Genomic DNA, 9,928 nt, shown 5'->3' with positions numbered 1-9,928 from the left:
AAAAAAAAAAAAAAAAAAAAAACTGGCAAGTGTGGAACAAGTTGGTGTGATAATTTACATCTATAGTATGGTCACCGGAGAGAGAGAGAGAGAGAGAGAGAGAGAGAGAGAGTTGAAGTCTCTGTTGGATTCAATTTTCATCATTAGATCCATCATAGCGTTATGATTGAAGTTACACATCATATATTCTGTCTTCAATCTACTTATCTTAAAACTTATTGATTCTAAGGTTGATCTACATAACTCCAACTTAGCAGTAATTCTTGTTTTTGTCTAGTCCATCAAAACAATATCGTCAACAAAAAAGTATACACCACAGGGACCTCGTCTTAAATGTTCCTAGTTAAATCATCCATGATAAATACAAATAAATAATGACTTAAAGCTGATCCCTAATGTTGTCCAATTGTAATTAAGAATTCACTAACTTGACCTCTCATAGTTCTCACACTAGTCACTATGACCTCATATATATTTTTAATTATATCCACATATTTACTCGACACCCTTTTCTTCTCAAGTACATGCCAGACTAACTCTCTAGAGACTCTATGATAAGATTTTTTTAGTTCAATAAAAACTATATGAAGATTCCTCTTGTAGCCTCTAAATATTTCCATTTGCCTATTGAGTAAGTAATTAGTTTTTATTATAGATCTACTTAGCATAAAACCAAATTGGTTATCCAAGATAATAGTTTATCTTCTCAAGTGGGTTTCAATAATATTCTCCCATAATTTCATAGTATGACTCATTAATTTCTTGATCTCAGACCCCAAATTGTGTGCTTCTGTCGAACATGTATATGCAATATTAGAAACAATAAAAATGTAAACAAGAAAACCTTCATTATAAGACAAATATAAAAAGATCTTGAGTTTTTTTCTCATTCAATAATATTAGATTCAAGTCTACACATATGCATAAATAGTCATACCATGTAAGTGTGTCAAATAAAACCTATCATTCTACTGTTACGCTTAGGCAAGGGATTACTAAACAGAAAGATAGTCCCACACCGGCAATCCCTTGGGATCTTTATTAGTTAATCCATTAAGAGCAACCGGAGGTGATCGTCTCTTTGGAGACATCCGATAAAATTGGAACGATACAGAGAAGATTAGCATGGCCCCTGCGCAAGGATGACACGCACAAATCGAGAAATGGTCTAAATTTTTTTGATTTTTTTTTCCAATTTCTTCACCTTCAAAATTTTCCCAACTCCCTTCGAAGTTTAGGGTTGGGAGCTGGATCGATTATTTGTTTTCAGGTTTTTCATTCATCCTCTTCAGGAAATTCAAACCCACTTTATTGTTGCTGTTTTGGTCAATCTCTCTGGATTTTAGGTATTTTCAGAACTTCGAATCGTTTCAGCTCTGTGGAAAAATAAATGAGTTTGATTTTTGATTATGATGAGTTCTAAATGTTGAGAATTTTTGTTTTCTTTCATATAATTGTGTGTTTCCGTTTGTGTCTATTAAAATTCTCACAAGATTAGACTTGACTTAGCCAAAAAAGAAAGCTCAGTAAAATTTAGGCCTGGATAAAGGTTTCATCAATTAGAATATGAACTATATAGCTGATGTTGTTTACAATCTTCTCGTTATTTTGTGTCTGTGTATTTCTTTCAGAACCTTTAAACAATCAACGAGGTAATTTCTAGAAACTTGGAATTGTATTGCTTACTCTCTTTGTTTCCTCCAGTCTGTGCTGTACTCCTGTGGTTGTAGTATAGGTTTTATCCTCCAAGAGCTAATTTGTCACTCGGAATTGCATTTATAAAATTTCCTTCTGTGGTGTTTGATACTTGGAATTGATGGAACTTTTAATACATTTGAAAGTTGGAAAACATGAACTTCTAGGGCCCCACTTCATTTGGGTCTCAATCTGCAACCATCAAATCTACTCTCTTTTTCGACACCCCCTAACCCATCAACCTTCAGGAAGGCCATTGTTCTTAGGACTGAGTAGTCAATAGGCTGACCTCTAACGACCATTGATCTCTCTAATGGTGGCTTTTGACTGATGCAAAGAGTAATCTCTACTTAATCTTTGTAAATATCTAGCCTCTGTTATTTTCCAGAAATTGGAATTCCTTTAACATATTGCTTTTGAATTCGCTGATGATTTTCATGAATGGGTCAAGCAGGATGTAAGAAAAACCTTTTCTTTGGGTAGGGCAAGGGGTTGTGGTTGAGGTTGAAGGTTATTTTTTCCTAGGATCTGTGCCATTTCCTTTCCTTTTTGGGTGCTTCAACGTCTAATCTTACGGATTTAAATGCAGACTTTTGAGCACCATCCTCTTCCCCCTTGATTTTTTGAAGTATTATGATGATTATTTCATTTTGATTTGATGTCTCTTTCCCTGCTGAGTCTCATAGATAATAACAATTTTAGAAAAGGTAGATTGAGTTACAAGGATGAGAAATCCAGTTGGTTAGAAATAGATTTACCCTATCTACTAATCTGAGCTCCTTGAAGATATCCCCCTTGCAAGTTCATGGATGATTCTCCTCAATGGGTTGAATGAGTGAGAAAATCCTTTCTTCTTATTTCATTCTTTCGGTTTTCAAGAGACAGTTGGGGCCTAATTGGATGAATGTTCCATCAGCGCAGATGTTAAGGGCCTTGGCTGGTTGTAGCCAGGTCTTGGGATGGAATCCAGCCTCTACCTGGTGGGGAAGGTTTGGGGATGTTGAGAAAGGAGAGTTTAAATATAGTATATGCTTTCCTAATCCATATCATTAAAAAAAAAAGTCTCTTATACCTCCCGTCTCCTATCATCATCATCCTCATCCTCATCTTCCTCTCTTTTAGCTCTAACTTTCTTTTTTTGTAATGATATGGATTTTAATGCAGAAGCTCTTTTTCATTTGGTAGTGCTATCAATATGTTAGTGTTTAAAGGACTTCTGAGCTTGTGAATGTAAGGTTTGCTTTCTCATGGAGTTGCAACAATAAACATCGTACAATTGTAGATTGAATCATAAACATTGGAGATTTGGTTGAAATAGACATAATTCTACTGAAGAATTACAAGCACGAGGGTTAGGAAGAGTTATGTGGTCCATTTCCATATATGTTCGTGTAATGTTCTATTGATTCTGATCTAACTGCTTGTAAACAATGTTCTTTATATTTTGGTTCTGTTGAAATTGCTGCCATGCTACCCTTAAAAACTCATAAAACAAGTGATCCTTTGTGGATTTGCATGTCTTGATTTTATATGGAGAAACAATTATTGGAAACGGAATAGTGATTTTAAGTGCACATACATGAGCTTCAAAAGAAGAAACAAACCAAAAATACGAAGATAAACAATGGTTGAGTTTACTGTCTGCTATTGTGTCTGCCTACCTTCCATCAGTTATGTGTCTCAATGCTGTGATTTGGAAGGAAAACCTTCTCTAGTTTTCATTTAAAGGAATTGTGATTTAATGCACAGAGTACTTCATATATACCTTGAATCATTGTCTTGGAGTTGTGAATGAATTTTGTTGCCACTTAAACGGTTAGCCACAAAATTATAAAAACACCATTATATGCTTTCCCTATGTTGTGGTTAACATAACACTGGTTTTCACTAATTACTTGTTGTAGGGGACCTGGACTCACTTCTAGGAGATCACCCATCCAAAATTATTTTATTCAGGTAGTCTCAAAAAGTTCTTAATATAAAGTGCAGGGAAATTCCTATCATAGGCTTAGGTACAAACCTGTCTCACCCTGTAACAATATCTATCAGTTTTGGACACCTCTCCTTGATTGTTGGAATTGGCCACAATAATGGGGTGATTGATATTCTGAGAGTATGCTACTAACAAACAATCACTGATCTATTTTTGCCCGCACAAAAAGTGCTCAACTGCCCCTTAGGTCAGTCATTTGCCATTGTGGCTGTATTTAATCCTAAAGGATTTTGCCATCTAGCCAAAAAAAAAAAAAAAATCACTAATTTAAGTCTTATTTAACTGGTTATTTTCAAGAATATTCAATACTTAATTGCAAAATGAAATTGTAGGACTAAGAGAACCATAAAGCTAATGTTGACAATTGTACATGTGACCAGGTCTCGCATGATCTCGATGATAATTAGCTTCCATGTCACAGTACACCCCTTCAGTTAGAACCTTAAACCTGTGTTGCTTTTAGAAAATGCTTTGTTGAATTTCTTTTCTTTATGAAAGAAATATGGTTAAGAATTGTCTTCTGAAATGAGTTATAGTGAGTTAATCTCTTAAATAAACTAACATCTGACAATATATTCTATTTCTAAGCTTATAAAGCACATCAAAATTTTCTTCCTCCTAGACTGAAAAAAACTACATCAAATAAAAGAATTTTCAAGTCTGGGAGAATCTGCAATGTTAAGAATATTTATCGACATATCTAAAAAAATCAGAAGCATACCTGTCAATCTGTCTCTCAAATCTATGTAACAGAATAGTTGAACTGACTCCCATCATTTGCCTGTTGTTTAATGTTCTAAGGTTAGTATTATGTCCCTGTTATAGGCATCCTTATTCTGTCATTCCTACTTAATTTTTGGAGCATAATTGTGATGGAAGCTCTTTTGTCAATCTGAGTGTGGCAGGTATTGCAAGGGAGAGCTTTTCAACACCATCATGAGATCTGCTATTCTACTCGTGTCCCTAGGCTTCACAAATTCAATAATGGTAAAACTCCTTTTTTGGGTTAGCTTGGTTCACCTCTTTGGCTACAAATTGGATATTTACCAGTTCTAGTGAATCATGAAGGCTACATAGTCTAATTAGGGGAGCTAGACACATTTCTACCTGATGGAGTATCTCATTGTTGGGGGTTTGAGATCTAACAATTCTTTGGTGAATAAATTGCACCAAGGAGATGCAAGAAGCACAGTCTATGCTTTTTGATTAGTATCTTATATTCTTGTTTTCTTTTGATTATTTATTTGCACTTGTCCCACTCCCTTTTTTTGTGTGTGCTTCCTTTCTACATTTTCATTAATAAAGCTGCTATTCATAAATGAAAAGAAGAGGGAAAAAAATAATAATAAGAAAATGCTCAATCTTATACTTTGCTTCCTTATCCTTTGATAATACAGTACATTTTTTGGGCTACTCATGTTGTATTTTTGAGTTTTACACTCATGGAAGATGAATTGAGACCTGAGTATATCTGATTGAATAAAAAGAAGTCCAATGACCCTCATGTAGGGTTTACATAGAGCAGATGCAACTTGAAATTACTATAGCTAAGAACCCTTATCTAATTTCAATAAGAAACACTCACGTGGACCTAGAAGACTACAGCCTTGAACAAAAATCCCGGGCAAACATCGCCATTGTCGAGCAGGTGGGCTTCAACCACCTTGTGGAAGCGTGATTGAGTCTGCCATCATCCTCCACTTGTTGGGTCTCAGATATCCTGACTTTCCTCCCCTTTCCCTAAACTGTGATGACATCTATATATTGGATGATCCATTCTGCAAGTTCTTTATTAGATTTCTTTATTAGATTATAAAGTTTTGCATATTTTTCTATTGGAAGTCCTTTTGATTTGGTGAGAACGTGGTACATGGGGGAAAGATTGGGTTTTGAGGGAGGTTTGAAGAAATATATAGAGAGAGTGATGGCGAAAGGCTTATATGTTGAGAATGGTGGAAGTTTCTGTAGGAATATGAATGAGTGAACATCCAAGGCTTGGAGAAAAGGTGAGACAAAAGCATGCGATGGGTTGGTCTCTGCAACCAACCCCAACCCTTCTTTCAGCACCCACCTGGCAGCTTCAAATTCCCCTGCTGCGACCTCTGCTCACAGCCTCCTCCCACTGCCCCAGGTGATCCTTCCACACCCCTCTGCGATCTCTAATCGTCCCTGAGCAGCGAGCATCACGCCCTCCTGCTACCCGCCATCTATGATTCCCATGCAACCCCTCACCCTTGTTGCTGCTGAGAGTGTGCTGTCGTCGTCACCTTCATCCTCTTCATCCTGGTTCAGACCCATAGCCACCCTCCTAACCCCACAGGCCGAGGCACTTTGGTACTTCCTCACCCTCCTTCGTCCCTCGGGACTAACAAGGGGTAGTACAGGAATATTCACCTGATGTCCATCGACTATGCCTTTCGGCCTGATCTTAGGCCCTGACTCACCCTCCGTGGAAGATGGTACTCCCTCACCCTACTCACCATCTTCTCCCTCCTAGGCCAAGAACTTATCAGACATTGTTGCTGCTGCTGAATTTGAAGGCTGCATCTGCCACCGCCACTGTTCCTTGCCATGGGGGTGGGGAAACAAGTGGATGGGGTGATCCAACGAGAGCCCCTCTCGCCCCTGTTCTCTTTCCCCATTCACTTCCATCATTCAAGAAGACACAAGGGTAAAAATGAGATTATGAAAAATAAGGAACTTCAATCGAACATTATTATAACGTGACATACCTCTAACATCATGTGTATGAAATATGAGGTAGCTCAAAAGATAAAATTCCAGAAGTAGGGTACCCTAGGTGTCATTTACCCTTTTAAAAACAATCAAAATCCCAACAATCCCAACACTCAATAACAACCCTTATAACTCTCCATGAATTCTTCTCTTACATGCTCTGTCTCTCCCATTCAAGGATTAAAGTATCGGTATCGGTCGCCGTATCGGTCGGTCAAAATTAAGATACGTATCGGAGGGTATCGTATCGTATCGGAGATACGCTAAGATACAGTAAAGATACGCACATAAATGGATAGAGAACACATTTTTATACACTTTTGCATAAAAAAACAATTAAAAAAAGCTATATATAACATGTAGAATGCATAAATACTTAAGTAAAGGGTATCGTATTGATAGACAAATATATTGAGTTGAAAATGTTCAAAATGATGAGGTTTGAGTTTCTTACAATTTTGTCTTTCCTACTCAAAGGGTGACCAGCCATAAGTTTGTACAAGTGAGTATGTAGCCTAGTACAGTACAGATTGAAACCACATCCCTTGCCTATGTAGACTAGTACTCTCCATTATTACCAAAAAATGTAACTAGGCAAGGGATGTAACTAGGGTTGCTGGATCCGGCTCCTCTCCTTAGCGCCCATTGCCTAGGTCTTGCCCATGGCTATCTAAACGAGCACCATGTGGCAAGGCAATGATCCAATGATTCTTAACACCTTGTTCTTGGAAGCCTTTGTCAGCACCTCGATTTTTGTGCCTTTCTCAAACCACTGGATCATCTCACCACACGGTGCTCACCCAGTTAACTCTGGGCTATCTGGGCAATGGGTGCTAAGAAGAGCCAAATCCAGGTTTGCTTCCTTAAATATCCAACATAGGCAAGGGATGTAACTAGGGTTGCTTTCTTTTTTGGTAATAACGGAGCGTTAGTTTTGATGTACACCATCCTTAAATATCGTATGTTGGAATTTTTTTTTCCTTTTTAATGGCACAAAATAAGTATAAGCAATCTGAAGGTGTAGCTCAGTTGGCACTTGATCATATGCCTCTAGGGTCACTACCACAAGGTTCAATAGTTTTCATGGTTACATCTCATTTTTGAATCATTCACTTCCACAATGTTTCTAAGGTTAAAGTTGAAAAAAGTGAGTAAAGATTTAAGAACTTACTATTCAAATGTTTCAACTTTCAAATTCAAGCCTTCAAGGTTCTTCTTGGACTATGTTTTTCTCTTTCTTTGAACCATTCACTTCCACAATGTTTCTTTCAATCTACTATTTGAGTCTTCAAAAAGGTGTGTGAATCAAAGGGGAAGAAAGAAGAAAAATATAGAAAACTGTTGGTGAGAGTTTGAAGTGTTTGTTTCAAACAACAAAAGGCACATTCACACTTAAGTAGCCGTATCGTACCGATACGGTACGATAAGGCTTGATATTGCACGATACATTCGATACGTACCGATATGGTACCGATACTCTCGGGAATTTTCATATTTTCAAAAGTTCGTATCGCAGAGTATTGTACGTATTGGTACCGATACGGTACGGCATGATACGATACGTACGATACGTTGATACACAAAAGATGGTCCAAAATTCCCCGTAGCGTATCGGTATGTATCGTGCCGATGCCTACCGATACGGCACGATACGCACCGATACTTAAAACCATGCTCCCACTTGAGTATTGCAACCAATGAATCATTGTGTGCCCACTTCTCTCCCTCCCTCCCTCTCTCTCTCTCTCTCTCTCTCTCTCTCTCTCTCTCTCTCTCTCTCTCTCTCTCTCTCTCTCTCTCTCTCCCCAATTGACAACACAGTAGTTCTAGGGATTTTTCTACTTAATGAAAGAGTTTTGGTACACATTGATGAAACCTTAACCTTAGGCATGGATTAGGATGAACCCACTACAATCTCCATACATACGCACAACTTAAAATAGCCTTGCAAGTGACATAATCAGATAATCTAGTTTCAATAAAAAAAAAATATATATATATATATATATATATAGTCAAAACTAGTTGGTTTTATCACCGGTTCTAGCTTACTTTATTTCAAATACATTGAATACATAGAGGAGTTATGAGCCAGCCGGTTTATATAGTTCCAGTTTTGTTCTCTCTGAGTAGAGTGATGTTTATATAATTTTTAATCAGAAGGTGGACACTTCCTTCTGAAAAAAGAAAAGACCAGAAGGGCCATCATCGGGCAACAAAGCCAACTTTACGGGACCTGCTGCACCTTCTCCAACAGTAAAGTGGCCAGTGTTGAAGTTAATCTCAGTTTTGACATAACCAGGGCATACACAATTTATGCGGAATTGGGGGAACTTCTTTGCCAGAATTCTTGTGTAGGCATTCAAAGCTGCTTTGGACATATTATAGGCAGGCCACCCTTGGGTTTGATCTTTGAAATCATTTAGAAACAAGTTCAATGCCTCATCCACTCTCTCTTCTGTGAGCCCATTTACATCGCCTAGCATTTCCTTAGCCAATGCATGAGGGGCATTCTGCAAAAAAGGTACTTATATTTTTTCAGAAAAGCTTCTAAATTAAATAAACTAACATAAAAACACTTGGGTCGAGTTTTTCTCCATAGGCATGTATATATAAAGCATGTACACGAGCACTTATATTATGCCACATGGTAGGTTGGATGTAACTGAAATTTTGTGGACAGGTTGACTCCCCGAAATTTCTAAATGAGTACCCAGCAGGATGTTTGTCAAGAAATAGCCTTTAGATTTTGCTTGTTTGGGAATTGGTCCATTGAAGGATAAGAGGCGCTTGCTTTATTTATGAAATATTGATAAAATTAAGTCCCATAATGAATTCTTTAACTAAAATTACACAAAATTCTGTGTAATGCCAACTTTAAGTTTTTTGCGCAAATAAAGGATTTTGACTCCATACCTGTAATTTCCCTGCAGTAGAAGAAACATTGACAATTCTTGGTGAATCAGACAACTGAAGAAGTGGAAGAAGTGCTTCAGTCACTCTTTTGGCACCATGGTAGTTTGCTTCCAGACATTCTTTGGCCAGCTCTGGAGTTTGCCTCACTAACTCCCTGCATTTTGCTAGCCTAACTTGCGGCTGCATCAATAAATAAAAGCAGTTTGGCATTTTTTTTTTTCCTTAGTGCAGGTTGGTGAATTATCACAGGTGAAACCTTGGGTGGCCATGTTATTAAAGCATCCATGCGCATATCAAGATCAAATTTCAACCCAAAAATGCATTCAAAATTGTGAAAAAAACCACCAGCCACTGAACCCCTTATTTAAAGATATTGGATTAGCATTTTTATGAGTTTGTTTAACTTTTGGGGATTGTTTTCTTGTAGAATGTAAAACTTCGATAAAGAAATAGACAACTGGAAATAGAAGAGGAACATGTATATGAAAGAGTACATTATTTTAACTTGAGTCTGAAATTTGACACAGCCTATCTACATAAGTTCTTTGATATCCAATGGTTGGTTTGCCAGATTACCCTCTCATGTGG

The 9,928-nt window shown here is 37.4% G+C and overlaps 1 long non-coding RNA gene and 1 other non-coding gene across 3 annotated transcripts; both read left to right on the top strand.

The window, feature by feature from the left end:
• Window positions 1-971: 971 nt before the first annotated feature.
• Window positions 972-9,821, top strand: LOC122087905. 2 transcript variants are annotated; one of them, XR_006142905.1, is made up of 4 exons: window positions 972-1,346; window positions 4,594-4,675; window positions 8,585-8,948; window positions 9,358-9,821. It is a non-coding gene; the product is annotated as an uncharacterized LOC122087905 (long non-coding RNA). The 2 variants fall into 2 exon arrangements; XR_006142904.1 differs by lacking the exon at window positions 8,585-8,948 and having other exon boundaries at window positions 974-1,346.
• LOC122090208 lies at window positions 1,076-1,178 on the top strand. Its single transcript, XR_006143450.1, has one exon. It is a non-coding gene; the product is annotated as a U6 spliceosomal RNA (small nuclear RNA).
• Window positions 9,822-9,928: the final 107 nt, after the last annotated feature.

Source organism: Macadamia integrifolia, chromosome 9 (genome assembly GCF_013358625.1).
Source record: "Macadamia integrifolia cultivar HAES 741 chromosome 9, SCU_Mint_v3, whole genome shotgun sequence".
Taxonomy (NCBI): Eukaryota; Viridiplantae; Streptophyta; class Magnoliopsida; order Proteales; family Proteaceae; genus Macadamia; species Macadamia integrifolia.
This window is presented reverse-complemented; position numbering and strand designations above follow the sequence as displayed.